Source organism: Triticum urartu, chromosome 7 (genome assembly GCF_003073215.2).
Source record: "Triticum urartu cultivar G1812 chromosome 7, Tu2.1, whole genome shotgun sequence".
Classification (NCBI taxonomy): Eukaryota; Viridiplantae; Streptophyta; class Magnoliopsida; order Poales; family Poaceae; genus Triticum; species Triticum urartu.
Genome location: NC_053028.1, coordinates 18798351 through 18811581, shown reverse-complemented (window position 1 = coordinate 18811581; position 13231 = coordinate 18798351). Strand labels below are relative to the sequence as shown.

Genomic DNA, 13231 nt, shown 5'->3' with positions numbered 1-13231 from the left:
TGAAGACTCTCCCATTTAATAATTTCAGATCTTGGTACTTTATTCAAACAGAAAGCAAAGCTAAAGAAAGTAAAATGACGCTCCAAGCAAAACACATATCATGTGGTGAATAAAAATATAGCTCCAAGTAAAGTTACCGATGAATGAAGACGAAAGAGGGGATGCCTTCCGGGGCATCCCCAAGCTTAGGCAATTAGTTATCCTTGAATATTACCTTGGGGTGCCTTGGGCATCCCCAAGCTTAGGCTCTTGCCACTCCTTATTCCATAGTCCATCGAATCTTTACCCAAACCTTGAAAACTTCACAACACAAAACTTAACAGAAAATCTCGTGAGCTCCGTTAGCGAAAGAAAACAAAACACCACTTCAAGGTACTATAATGAACTCATTCTTTATTTATATTTGTGTTAAACCTACTGTATTAGAACTTATCTATGGTTTATAAACTCTTTTACTAGCCATAGAGTCATCAAAATAAGCAAACAACACACGAAAAACAGAATCTGTCAAAAACAGAACAGTCTGTAGTAATCTGTATCAAACGCAAACTTCTGGAACTCCAAAAATTCTAAAATAAATAGGTGGACCTGAGGAATTTGTCTAGTAATCATCCGCAAAAAGAATCAAATGAATAGCACTCTCCAGTAAAAAGTTGAAGCTAATCTCGTGAGCGCTAAAGTTTGTGTTTTTTACAGCATGATCATAAAGACTTCACCCAAGTCTTCCCAAAGGTTCTACTTGGCACAAACACTAATTAAAACACAAAAACACATCTAAACAGAAGCTAGATGTATTATTTATTCCTAAAAAGAACCAAAAAGCAAGAAACTAAAATAAAATTGGGTTGCCTCCCAACAAGCGCTAACGTTTAACGCCCCTAGCTAGGCATGATGATTTCAATGATGCTCACATAAAATATAAGAATTGAAACATAAAGAGAGCATCATGAAGAATAAGACTAGCACATTTAAGTCTAACCCACGTCCTATGCATAGGGATTTTGTGAGAAAACAACTTATGGGACCAAGAATCAACTTGCATAGGAAGGTAAAACAAGCATAACTTCAAAACTTTAAGCACATAGAGAGGAAACTTGATATTATTGCAATTCCTACAAGCATATACTCCTCCCTCATAATAATTTTCAGTAGCATCATGAATTAATTAAACAATATAACCAGCACCTAAAACATTCTTTTCATGATCTACAAGCATAGAATTTTTATTACTCTCCTCATAAGCAAAATTCTTCTCATTTGGAATAGTGGGAGTATCATAAGAGACTTGAATACTATAAATTGTTTCCACATTGAATGAGTAATGTTAAAAAAAGGGTAATCATAATCATGACAAGTTTTATAAATATAATTATCACTACTTTTTCTAGCATAAGTTTCATCACAATAATCATCATAAGTAGCAACTTTGTTCTCATCATAATCAATTGAAACCTCTTCTGAAATAGTGGATACATCACTAAATAAAGTCATGACCTCTCCAAATCCACTTTCATAAATATTATAAGATTCAACATCCTCCAAAATAGTGGGATCATTACTTCCTAAAGTTGACACTCTTCCAAACCCACTTTCATCAATATAATCATCATAAGTAGGAGGCATGCTATCATCATTATAAATTTGCATATCAAAACTTGGGAGACTAAAAATATTATCTTCATCAAACATAGCATCCCCAAGCTTGGGCCTTTTCATATTATAAGCATAATCGCTCCCATCATTAATAGTATGGATAGCACCAATAGTATAGCAATTATCATATTCTTCCAAACAAGTGCCAAAAAGATTTTCAAGATCATAAGGAGTATCATTATCTTCCCAATCATAATCATCACAACAAGCAATAGGCATAACGAGATCATCATGAAGTGCATCATCTTCATTTTCATGAGGCACAACAATAATAGGGGCAACATTATTTGGGAGAGATATCTTTTTACCACTCTTCCTTTTTCTTTTCTTCTTCTTCACCACATCTTGTGTGGGTTCAATCCTATTTTGGAGCTCCTTATTAATGAGATTGGTTGAATAGAAGGCTCCTCCTCGTTACCTGATTCATCATAAGAAATAATAGGAGGATATTGGGAAGTCGCTTCCCTTTCATTAGCATTCTCTTCATTTTCTATTTGTTTTCTTTTCTTTATGTAATTGGCAATATAAGGATTTTCAATGCAATTCACACTACTAGGGAAAAGCCTAGCAGCAGCGCGGGGTTTGGGCCTATTAGTAGCGCGGGGGCCGGCGCTACAGCTAACGTATAGTAGTAGCGTGGGTAAAAATCCGCGCTACTACTAACCCGCATTTCTGAACTTTTTGCCCGAATTTTCAAATTTCTGAATTATTTTAACCTCTAATCTCTAATCACCCTCATCACTGCTCAATTTAATCTCTAATCACCCCTCATCTTTCCAAATCATCTAAGTTCCCAGTCGGTCACCCATCCTCTCACTACTCCAGCCTGAGCACGCTTAACTTCCGGATTCTATTCTCCCTCGATTCCAAGTCTGCACTTGTTGTTTTCCTGACAATAGTAAGATGTCAATCCTATTAACCCTCGGGAGTTTAGCTTGAGCATGAAGTCACACATTTTGCCATTTGAGTTTAAAACTATTGTTCTAAACCACAATAATTATTTAGTAACGCTAATATTTCTTGAATAAGGAGTTTGACAACATTTTGACCAAAGTTTGACCACAGTTTGACCAGATTTAACCAAAATTCCAAAAAACTAAAATAATTATTTAGTAACACTAATATTCTTGAATAATTATTTAGTAACACTAATACTTCTTGAATAAGTAGTTTGACCATAGTTTGACCAGATTTAACCAAAATAAAAAAAACTGAAATTTGAGCATAACTTTTTTTCCTTTTAGATTTTGAGGATTCTAAAAATTTGCAAACAGGCTGTAGGCCGTCTCCATCGGATGCAGATTTTCGTGCTAGAACATTTTGATATATTATACGTTTTTCCTAGCATCGTATGCAAAAGTTATAGCCGTTTTACATTTTCCCTACACTTTTTGCAAAACATGTCCAAATTTAAGTTTTTAAATTTTCCTAACTAGTAGATGTAAGTAACATAACTACATATCGAAGGATTTTAATTTTTGAAACATTTTGATATATTATACGTTTTTCTCTAACATCGTATGCAAAAGTTATAGCCGTTTTACATTTTCCCTACACTTTTTGCAAAACATGTCCAAATTTAAGTTTTTAAATTTTCCTAACTAGTAGATGTAGTAACATAACTACATCTCGAAGGATTTTAATTTTTGAAGTTTTTATCATTTTCTTTTGCTTTTTACAAAACCGAAAAGGCGATCCACAGGGGGGGGGTAGAGTTTCAAAATGGGACCTTTAGTAGTAGCGAGGGATTTTACCCCTCGCTACTACTATGGCATGTCCCGGAGGGGAACGGTTGAGACCTCTTAGTAGTAGCGAGGGGTAAAAACTTAGTAGTAGCGCGGGTTCATAACCCTCGCTACTACTATGGCATGGCCCAGGGGCACGGTAGAGACCGCTTAGTAGTAGCGAGGGGTAAAAACCAGCGCTACTGCTATCAACTTAGTAGTAGCGAGGGTTAAAAACCAGCGCTACTGCTATGGCATGTCCCGGGGGGCACGGTAGAGACCGCTTAGTAGTAGCGAGGGTTAAAAACCAGCCCTACTGCTATCGACTTAGTAGTAGCGAGGTTTAAAAACATCCTGAGTAGTGTCACCGCACAATACATATAAATTTCTTCTAGATCAATATCGTGGAATTTCCCAAGGTTATATTCTGGAATATGCTTAGTTTGACATTTCATTTCTTCATAACCCAAAAGCAAACTAAGTTCATTATGATGTGCAAGGGAACTCAAGTCATCACAATTTTTGGACACGATTCGATCATGAAACAATTTGCAATTGATATTTAAATGACCATGTTCATTGCAAAGTTCACAAGTACGGTAAAGATATTTTAAATTTTCATCACTCACATTTAGCCTTTCTTGCAACTATTTAGTTTCTAAATACTTATGCCTCTTGCAATATCTATCTTTTGGTGTGTACTTGCAAACCCAATGCACTCCACAAAAATTGACATGTTTATAGGAGACATTTTCATCATAACTAGTGCAATCATCGTTAGTACCATGGATATTTAAGGAGTTCATACTAACAACATTGCAATCATGCTCATCATTCAAAGATTTAGTGCCAAACATTTTAATGCATTCTTCTTCTAACACTTCGGCACAATTTTCCTTTCCATCATACTCACGAAAGATATTAAAAAGACAAAGAGTACGAGACAAACTCAATTCCATTTTTTTGTAGTTTTCTTTTATAAACTAAACTAGTGCTAAAACAAGAAAAAAAGATTCGATTGCAAGATCTAAAGATATACCTTCAAGCACACACCTCCCCGGCAACGGCGCCAGAAAAGAGCTTAGTTGACGGGGTGTGAGTGCCGCTTACCTAGCCTCCCCGACAACGGAGCCAGAAAAGAGCTTGATGTCTACTACGCAACCTTCTTCTTGTAGACATTGTTGGGCCTCCAAGTGCAGAGGTTTGTAAGACAGTAGCAAATTTCCCTCAAGTGGATGACCTAAGGTTTATCAATCCGTGGGAGGCGTAGGATGAAGATGGTCTCTCTCAAACAACCCTGCAACCAAATATTAAAGAGTCTCTTGTGTCCGCAACACACCCAATACAATGGTAAATTGTATAGGTGCACTAGTTCGGCGAAGAGATGGTGATACAAGTGCAATATGGATGGTAGATATAGGTTTTTGTAATCTGAAAATATAAAAACAGCAAGGTAACTAATGATAAAAGTGAGCGTAAACGGTATTGCAATGCTAGTAAACAGGGCCTAGGGTTCATACTTTCACTAGTGCAAGTTCTCTCAACAATAATAACATAATTGGATCATATAACTATCCCTCAACATGCAACAAAGAGTCACTCCAAAGTCACTAATAGTGGAGAACAAACGAAGAGATTATGGTAGGGTACGAAACCACCTCAAAGTTATTCTTTCCAATCAATCCATTGGGCTATTCCTATAAGTGTCACAAACAGCCCTAGAGTTCGTACTAGAATAACATCTTAAGACACAAATCAACCAAAACCCTAATGTCACCTAAATACTCCAATGTCACCTCAAGTATCCGTGGGTATGATTATACAATATGCATCACACAATCTCAGATTCATCTATTCAAACCAACACAAAGTACTTCAAAGAGTGCCCCAAAGTTTCTACCGGAGAGTCAAGACGAAAACTTGTGCCAACCCCTATGCATAGGTTCATGGGCGGAAACCGCAAGTTGATCACCAAAACATACATCAAGTGAATCATGTGATATCCCATTATCACCACAGATACGCACGACAAGACATACATCAAGTGTTCTCAAATCATTAAAGACTCAATTCGATAAGATAACTTCAAAGGAAAAACTCAATCCATTACAAGAGAGTAGAGGGGGAGAAGCAACATAAGATCCAACTATAATAGCAAAGCTCGCGATACATCAAGATCGTGCCAAATCAAGAACACGAGAGAGAGATCAAACACATAGCTACTGGTACATACCCTCAGCCCCGAGGGTGAACTACTCCCTCCTCATCATGGAGAGCGCCGGGATGATGAAGATGGCCACCGGTGAGGGTTCCCCCCTCTGGCAGGGTGCCGAAACAGGGTCCCGATTGACTTTTGGTGGCTACAGAGGCTTGCGGCAGTGGAACTCCCGATCTATTCTGTTTCCCGAAGTTTTTAGGGTATATGGATATATATATATATATATATATATAGGAGGAAGAAGTACGTCAGGGGAGCCACGAGGGGCCCACGAGGGTGGACGGTGCGCCCTAGGGGGGTGGGCACGCCCCCCTACCTCGTGGCTTCCTCGAAGCTTCCTTGACGTGGACTCCAAGTCTATCCAGTAGCTTTCCTTCCGAAATTAACTTCCACAGAAGGTTTCATTTCGTTTCGACTCCGTTTGATATTCCTGTTCTTTGAAACACTGAAACAAGGGAAAAAATAGGAACTGGCACTGGGCTCTGGGTCAATAGGTTAGTCCCAAAAATAATATAAAAGTGTAAAATAAAGCGCATAAACATCCAAGATGGATAATATAATAGCATGGAACAATCAAATATTATAGATACGTTGGAGACGTATCAATAGCTTCATCGAAGCACGCTGCTGCTACACTTGTATAGCAGTAGCGCGGGTGTGCACGCGCTGCTGCTACGGGTTAGCTGTAGCGCCTTATTAGTAGTGCCGGTCCCCGCGCTACTGATATACCTAGAACCCGCGCTGCTGCTACACTTGTATAGCAGTAGCGCGGGTGTGCACGCGCTGCTGCTACGGGTTAGCTGTAGCGCCTTATTAGTAGCGCCGGTCCCCGCGCTACTGATATACCTAAAACCCACGCTGCTGCTAGGCTTTTCCCTAGTAGTGGTAGAGGAAAAAAAAAGAGGCCAGAGGGGTTTGGGTCGGGGATGTGCAGGGCTGCGATGGCAAGCCAAGAAAGCAAACCGACTATATGTCTGTACCTGACAACTGGGGCCACGGGACAACAGTTTAATCGCCTGCTGATCGATCCACCCCAGCCGCGATTCACCAGGAGGGTGGATTTCGTGGGAGCTTAGAGCATCTCCAACAGTTGTAAGATAGGTGTTGGTAAATTTGCCACCTAAGACATAGTGATGATGTGGCATGCAATTAATGTGGAGAGAGAGCAAAGTTGTATGTAGATTAACCAACAACCTTTGCACAAGCTCCAAGGTAAAATAAAGAGCAATCATATTTATTTTCTCACCATCTATTGAATAACTTAGATAAAACCTATTTGACTAGTTGTATGATAGCTTGTTAGTTGATGACATGGATATTTTACCAACAAGACTAACATACAATCTGTTGGAGATGCCCTTAGTAACTAGTTAGATATAGTGGGGAGCATCATTAAGACACGTTGTGCCTCTTTCTCTCGTCATTTTGTTCCCGTCGCAGCATCTTCTCACGCACTGCAGCCACTTGATCAATAGTGTGTTTTAACTACTGCTTCACACTTAATGTAACTTATTTCCACTGCTTGCCCACATGCCTCTTATGGAGAACCACGAGAGCTGCAGATTAACTAATAACTAGACAAAAGACGGGTGGGCGTTTCGTTTTCGCGTGCAACTGCCCGCGGCCGTAGGGCAGCACGTGTCCATGGGAAAATGTCAAAACTGTCCCATCTTATAAAGAGGAGGGAAATCACCTCCGGCCGTATCGCCAATCATTTCCCCCGCCGCATCGTCTCCCTCTCCTCTCCCACCGTGTCGTCTCCCTCTCCCCAACCACGTTTTCTAGGTTTCCCCACCGCATCCTCTCCATCACCTCAATCGGCATGGAGGACGGTCGTGGCGATGTTGCCGCTGCGGGAGCAGATCTGGTGGAGCTGCAGGGCATAGTGACCACAACGGTGCAGGACGATGCTGGCGTCCACGGCGGTGCAGCAGATGCTGCACCCTCTGTAGCTGCTGCAGATCTGGGGCAGGTGGTGCCGGGCTCGACCAGCGCATTCCAGTGAGATGCGGACGCTCTGGCGAGCTCTAGCAAGGAGCATGTGGCCGAGACGGTGGCGAAGGTGGAGGCGGGCTCTGGCGAGGAGCAGGTGGCACAGAAGGACTTCCATTTCCCTTTTAGTTTCAATATTTAGATTGTAGGGTTAGTTCCATTGGTTTTGCCAGAAGATTCGTAGGTTAGAGTAGTGGGTTTGAGGGATCGGGGTTTTCTCTGCATTAGGCTTTTTGTACTACATTCGTGCAAAAATGGTAGACTGATATTTCTGAGAGATAGGTTAGAGTAGTTGGATATAGGGATGGGGTTTTCTCATATGCTTATTAGATTTGTGGTTGAATATTTGCTTATTAGATTTGTGCTATTATGAGGTCTAACACATTATTACTGAGAGATGATAAGGACAGATAGACCATATATGCTTATTAAATCGGTGGTTCAATGTTGCAGACATGTATATATGATTATTAGATTTCATTTTGAATACTGCACAGATAGGGGGTTTTATGTCATATGCCCAAATGTAGGGTTTACTTGATTCATCCACTTTATTCATCTACAATATAAAAATTTGTTGTTTAGGTAACTACTGAAATTTAAGATGTTAGTTGGAGATCTATGCATTTATAGTTGAAGATGTACCTATGTTACTACTGGATTATGTTAATATAGGTAGGAGTTTTTCTGCATTATCCCCAAAACAAAGTGTTTAGGTAACTTTAAATTGCTCTTTTGTGTAGGTTTCCTGTAATTAGAAAGTTGTCCACAATATGTAGTTATATTAGCTATGTTGTTCAAAGAGTGTGCATGACAATGGAAAATGCTAATAGGATTTGAGTATGGATAATGTGATGAATGTGTCATGTGTGAATATTAAAAAATTTAGTTGGGTTATGTAACTACTAGTAATGGATGTAATTTTATATTCAGGGGGATGATTCTATGGACAAGAAGAGGAAGCTGGACCTTACTGGGTTCAGTGACCCGTATGATCCAAGCTATGGTGACGACGAAGTCTATGAGGTAAGCCCAAGCTGAAATTTAGATTGTTCATTTAGTTCCTTTGACATGTTGTTATATATGAATCCATAATGTATTAATGTAATTGATTAATTTGTGCAGTATGACTCTCGAGAGGATGTGGACCATAGCAACGTCGAGTCATTCCTAGTGAAGGAAGTGAGAAGATCAAGGACAAGGGATCTGCTGGCTACTACAAGAGGAAGAAGTTCCAATGCCCCTACTGCACCAAGCCAAAGCCCAAGGATGGACTCTTTGAGCACCTTCTGTATCATGCACGGGATGCATCGAGGAGCGGGGAGGACCCGAAGATCAGGGCGCAGCATGCTGCCCTCCTGAAGGCCCTGTCTCCCGTGTAGTGGCCGCACGTCATGCTGATCATGAGAAGCAGGAAGCTCTACTCACCATCAATAGATCTAATGATCTTTTACTTTTGGTAAACTGCATCTGGGTGTGAACTGTTGGAAACTTGATCTACTTACCCTATCTAGTATGTATATTAATGTAACGTAGTATGTGTCTGAGCTGGAAGTGTTGTGAATTGGATGGTATCTATGGTAGTAATCTAGAATGCTATCTATATTTGTGTGTCCTTAAATTAATTTGTGTTGCATGGTACCTTCTGTTAAGATGTTGTTTCAGTTTATATTTGATGAGTTTAGGTGCTGCAATGATCACACATGCTGCTTCAGTGTTGCTTCACTGATGGCACATGCTGCAAGACTTTTCCATGCTGTGGCGAAGTGCAACATGTTGTGCCCATGTGCAAATCCTACCAAATATAGAATGTGGTAATGTTCCGAAATAGCTATGCCATGAACTAGGGTATATGGGGTTCAGTTAATGGGGTTTAGTCAAGTTAGTGAGAATTGTTCATCCTCACATATCCCATCATTTGAATAAGAAAAAAGATCAAATATTCCATCATGTCAAGAAATATTCCATTAACAGAGAAAACAATCCATCATTTAATCAAATGTGTGAAGGAAATCTATACCTAATATTAAAGTACGGAGCCTTTCGTGGTTCTCCATAAGTCATCTATTTATATCCATTGATTTTGTGTAAATCATAAAGATTGATGGTTGAGATTTAATGGATCTACGATAACTGTTCGGACCAAAATAGGGACCAGTCAATTTTGTACGCTAAAGTTTCCTACACGATGGGTTCGCCGGCACGCACGTTAAGCTGGCTTGGGCCATGTAGTTGCACGTTAATGGGCTTTTATGGAATACCAACCATGCTTGGGTTTCTATCTATGTGTTCGTGCTCTAGAAAAAAAATCTATGTGTTCATCTGTTGTTTCTTCTGTTCGTCATTTGGATTCTGACAAGCCGATCCCAACATGTTCGTAGGAGTTCGTATGCAACATCTCCACGTCTCTTAAATGCCTCTTCCAAATCAAAACAATATCCTGGTAATCAGCCTTAGCGGAAGGCGGTCTGGACTCAATGGCGCTAAAGTTGGTCGTCAGGTACGCGGACGGACCGACGCCGACACCATCATATTGCTGTCTTTCGTCCACGCGATGGACCTCTCCACCTTTTGCGTAATGGTCGCCCGCACCTATGCCATCGCCGGCCGGAGCCTCAGCTGTGTCGCAACGCGATTGACGGCGATCTACGCGCCATCGCCTTCCTCCATGGCGTTGTGGTCGTCGGCCAGCCTGCCGTCCACGAGCCCCGCCACCCCGGCTGCCTTCATGCGCGGCAACACCTTTGCCGCTAGGTACTGGTCGTTGCCGTCCTGGCCTGGCGCTCCGGCAGCCGGCTAGCCAGTGATGGCCTCGAGCAGCAGCACGTGAAGCCATACACGTCGGACTTCTTGGACACGATGTCCATGCGGAGGAATAAGGGGCCTACATAGCCCGCGGCGGCGACCGAGAAGGTGCCCTCGCAAGCCGACCCTGGGTCGCAGAACCGCTACCGTCGCCGTCCACGAGCACGTTGGAGGATGAGACGCCGTCGTGCACCATGGAGATGTCGTTGTGGAGGTGCTCCAACGCAACAGCCACGTCGTGGAGGACGCGCATGCGGTGCCGCCAGGTGAGCGGCGGCGTGGTGGAGTGGAGCTGGTCAGCCAGGCTGCCGCCGGGCATGTACTCCAGCACCAGCGCTCCCCACGGCGCACAACACTAGCGCACCACGGCGCATGCTCCTGTCCCAATTTAAAACCCTGTTGTCCTCGCCCCATCCACGGCACAGCGTGGTCTGACCTAGCGACGATGTGGCCGCCATGTGCGTTTTTCTCGCGTCACCCAGCCATGCCTCTCGCTGGTCTCACATGTATGTCAATATGTCATCATGGGCATGCGCAGGTGGACTATACCGAAAAAGGGTTTCCCCTGCTTTATATTCCAAAGCAAACCGCCATGATACATATTGCAATGCTAGGGCGAGCAGCACATCAAGCCCAAAGAAAAAAAAAGAAATAAATGCCAACAACGGCAGCTCGACAAAGCGCGGCAGACCCACGACCGCTGCGCCCTCCGGATACAACCCACCACAGCCCGAGGCTCCGAACTACCGCGAACTAAGCAGCACCTCCAAGAAGGGATGCGACGCCGACGACGCTGCTGCCCGGACAAGTCCTAGGGTTTCCCCCAGTACGCGGAGGGAGGTGGGGGATAGCTACTCCCGACACCCTCCAAGAAGGGATAGTGGCACCCGCCGGTGTCACCGCATCGGAGCCGGACGAACCGGCAAGGATTTCTCCCGCACGCCAAACCCCACCGGCCAATCGGAGCCGACCAGCCAAACCACCGACCAACCATGCGCCATCACGGTTGCGCCGTCACCAACGCCGTCTCGCTGCGAGCACCACCACGAGGCCAAGAAGACCGGAGAGAAGATCCAAGCGACGGGAGCAGCAGCACCGAGGCCGAGCGGGAGGGAACCACCTCCACCGCCGTCGTGCGGGAGGCTCGCGCCTCCGGCACCGTCGCGGTAGCCGTCCGGACACGGCAGCGGGGCATACCAGGCCACCCCTGGCCCGGCCAGGCCCGAAATGGGCCCACTAAGCCCCGCCGGCCATCCTGCAGCAGGCTGGCGTCGACGCCACCAGCCCCCACCGATCATCGCCACTCGCCACCGCTTCCTGATGGCCACGCCAGCGCCACGCCTGTCGCCGGCCCGCCCAGGCCCAGATGGGGCCCGAAAGGCCCAGATCTGGGCCGGGCGGGCGCCGCCAGCCCACGCCTCCGTGCAGCCCCGCCGCCAATGGCGCCGCCGCCGCCCAAAGCTCGCCCCCGCCGCCGCACAGGACCGCCGCCGCCTGAAGACACCGCCCGGAGCGCTCCGTCCCGCGCCGGAGAAACCCTAGACGGGTAAGGTCCAGGGGCCGCCGCCGCCAACGTCGCCCGGGCCAGGCCCGCGGCGGGCGCCGGCGACGGCGGCAGGGAGGAGGTGGAGAGAGGGGGAGGGCTTGCGGGGAAGGGGGGAGGCGCGGCCGGCCGCCCGCGGGGGCGGCGCGGTCGCGGTCGAGAGGATTTGTTCTCCCAACACAAATCGCGCAGGTGGACTATGACAGGAAATAGGATAAGGAGAGGCTAAGAGCTGGACTATGAGACTCCACGAGGGAAATGAGCCACTGGAGGCATGAGGGGCATGTCATTGGTACGTGATTGTCTGAAATTTAAACACATGAACATACTTTCAGTCATTAGATTTTGTTTAGCCACGGTATTGCATGTATGTGTTGTGTTCGTTTGCAGGTTACGCCCATACCAAGCTTGCCAGGAGGGAACGACATCTGCCAAGTATATGAAATTTTTAGAATTGATAACGATTGTAACATCTGATGAAATGACCAAACTCCAAATCCTGCCATGTCCCGTCCGGCTTATACGTACTTCCGTCCAACTCCGCCCTCGGTGTGCCTTCCATCCCCGACGATGTTCCGCGGCCCAGTTCCTCGATGCGACCAATCCTGTGCAAAAACGGGTAGGAATATGCGGGAAGGTGTATGGACCAGATGCACAACATGAATCTCGGATGGTGTCCATCATGTCCATTTCCATCATAGAAGTGTTTTTAAGTTTTGATCACTTGCGTGGGCGAAATGAAGGGTGTGACATGCAGTGGCGAGCACATTGACGTGGGATTGACCATGTTCGGGAGCGTTATGCTCAGGCGAACACCGCTATCCTCGTCGATGAGGGTGGCAAGGAGGATAGGAACTAAAGGTGGGGTGACGTGTTGAAATATATGACATGGACATGTAGAGAGTTTTGAGTTATGCTTATTGTGGAATAGGCAAGATAAATTCTTTCCCCGTTGCAACGCACGGGCATATTTGCTAGTAAAATATAAATATAGAAGAGTAATAAATAGTAGTTAAAAATGGTGTGTGCAAAAAACATCATTTGAAATAAGATGTAATGAATTTTTTTTAGTAAAGCAATATTATCATATTTATTTGAATTTTGAAACTATAACTGATTTTTAAGAAACCGAAAGAGAAATTATTTTAAAAGGTGTGTGTGCAACAAATAACATTTGAATTAACAGGGAATTTAAAAAATGTAGGTAATTTACACGAAATTAGAGAGAATATGTAAGAAAAAGGAAAAAGGAAAAGGATGGGCTAGCCTAACCATGTAGATGGACGCGTGGTCCAG

The 13231-nt window shown here is 44.2% G+C and overlaps 1 pseudogene; it reads right to left on the bottom strand.

Annotated features, from left to right (window-relative positions):
* Window positions 1–9284: 9284 nt before the first annotated feature.
* LOC125518166 lies at window positions 9285–10850 on the bottom strand (annotated as a pseudogene).
* Window positions 10851–13231: the final 2381 nt, after the last annotated feature.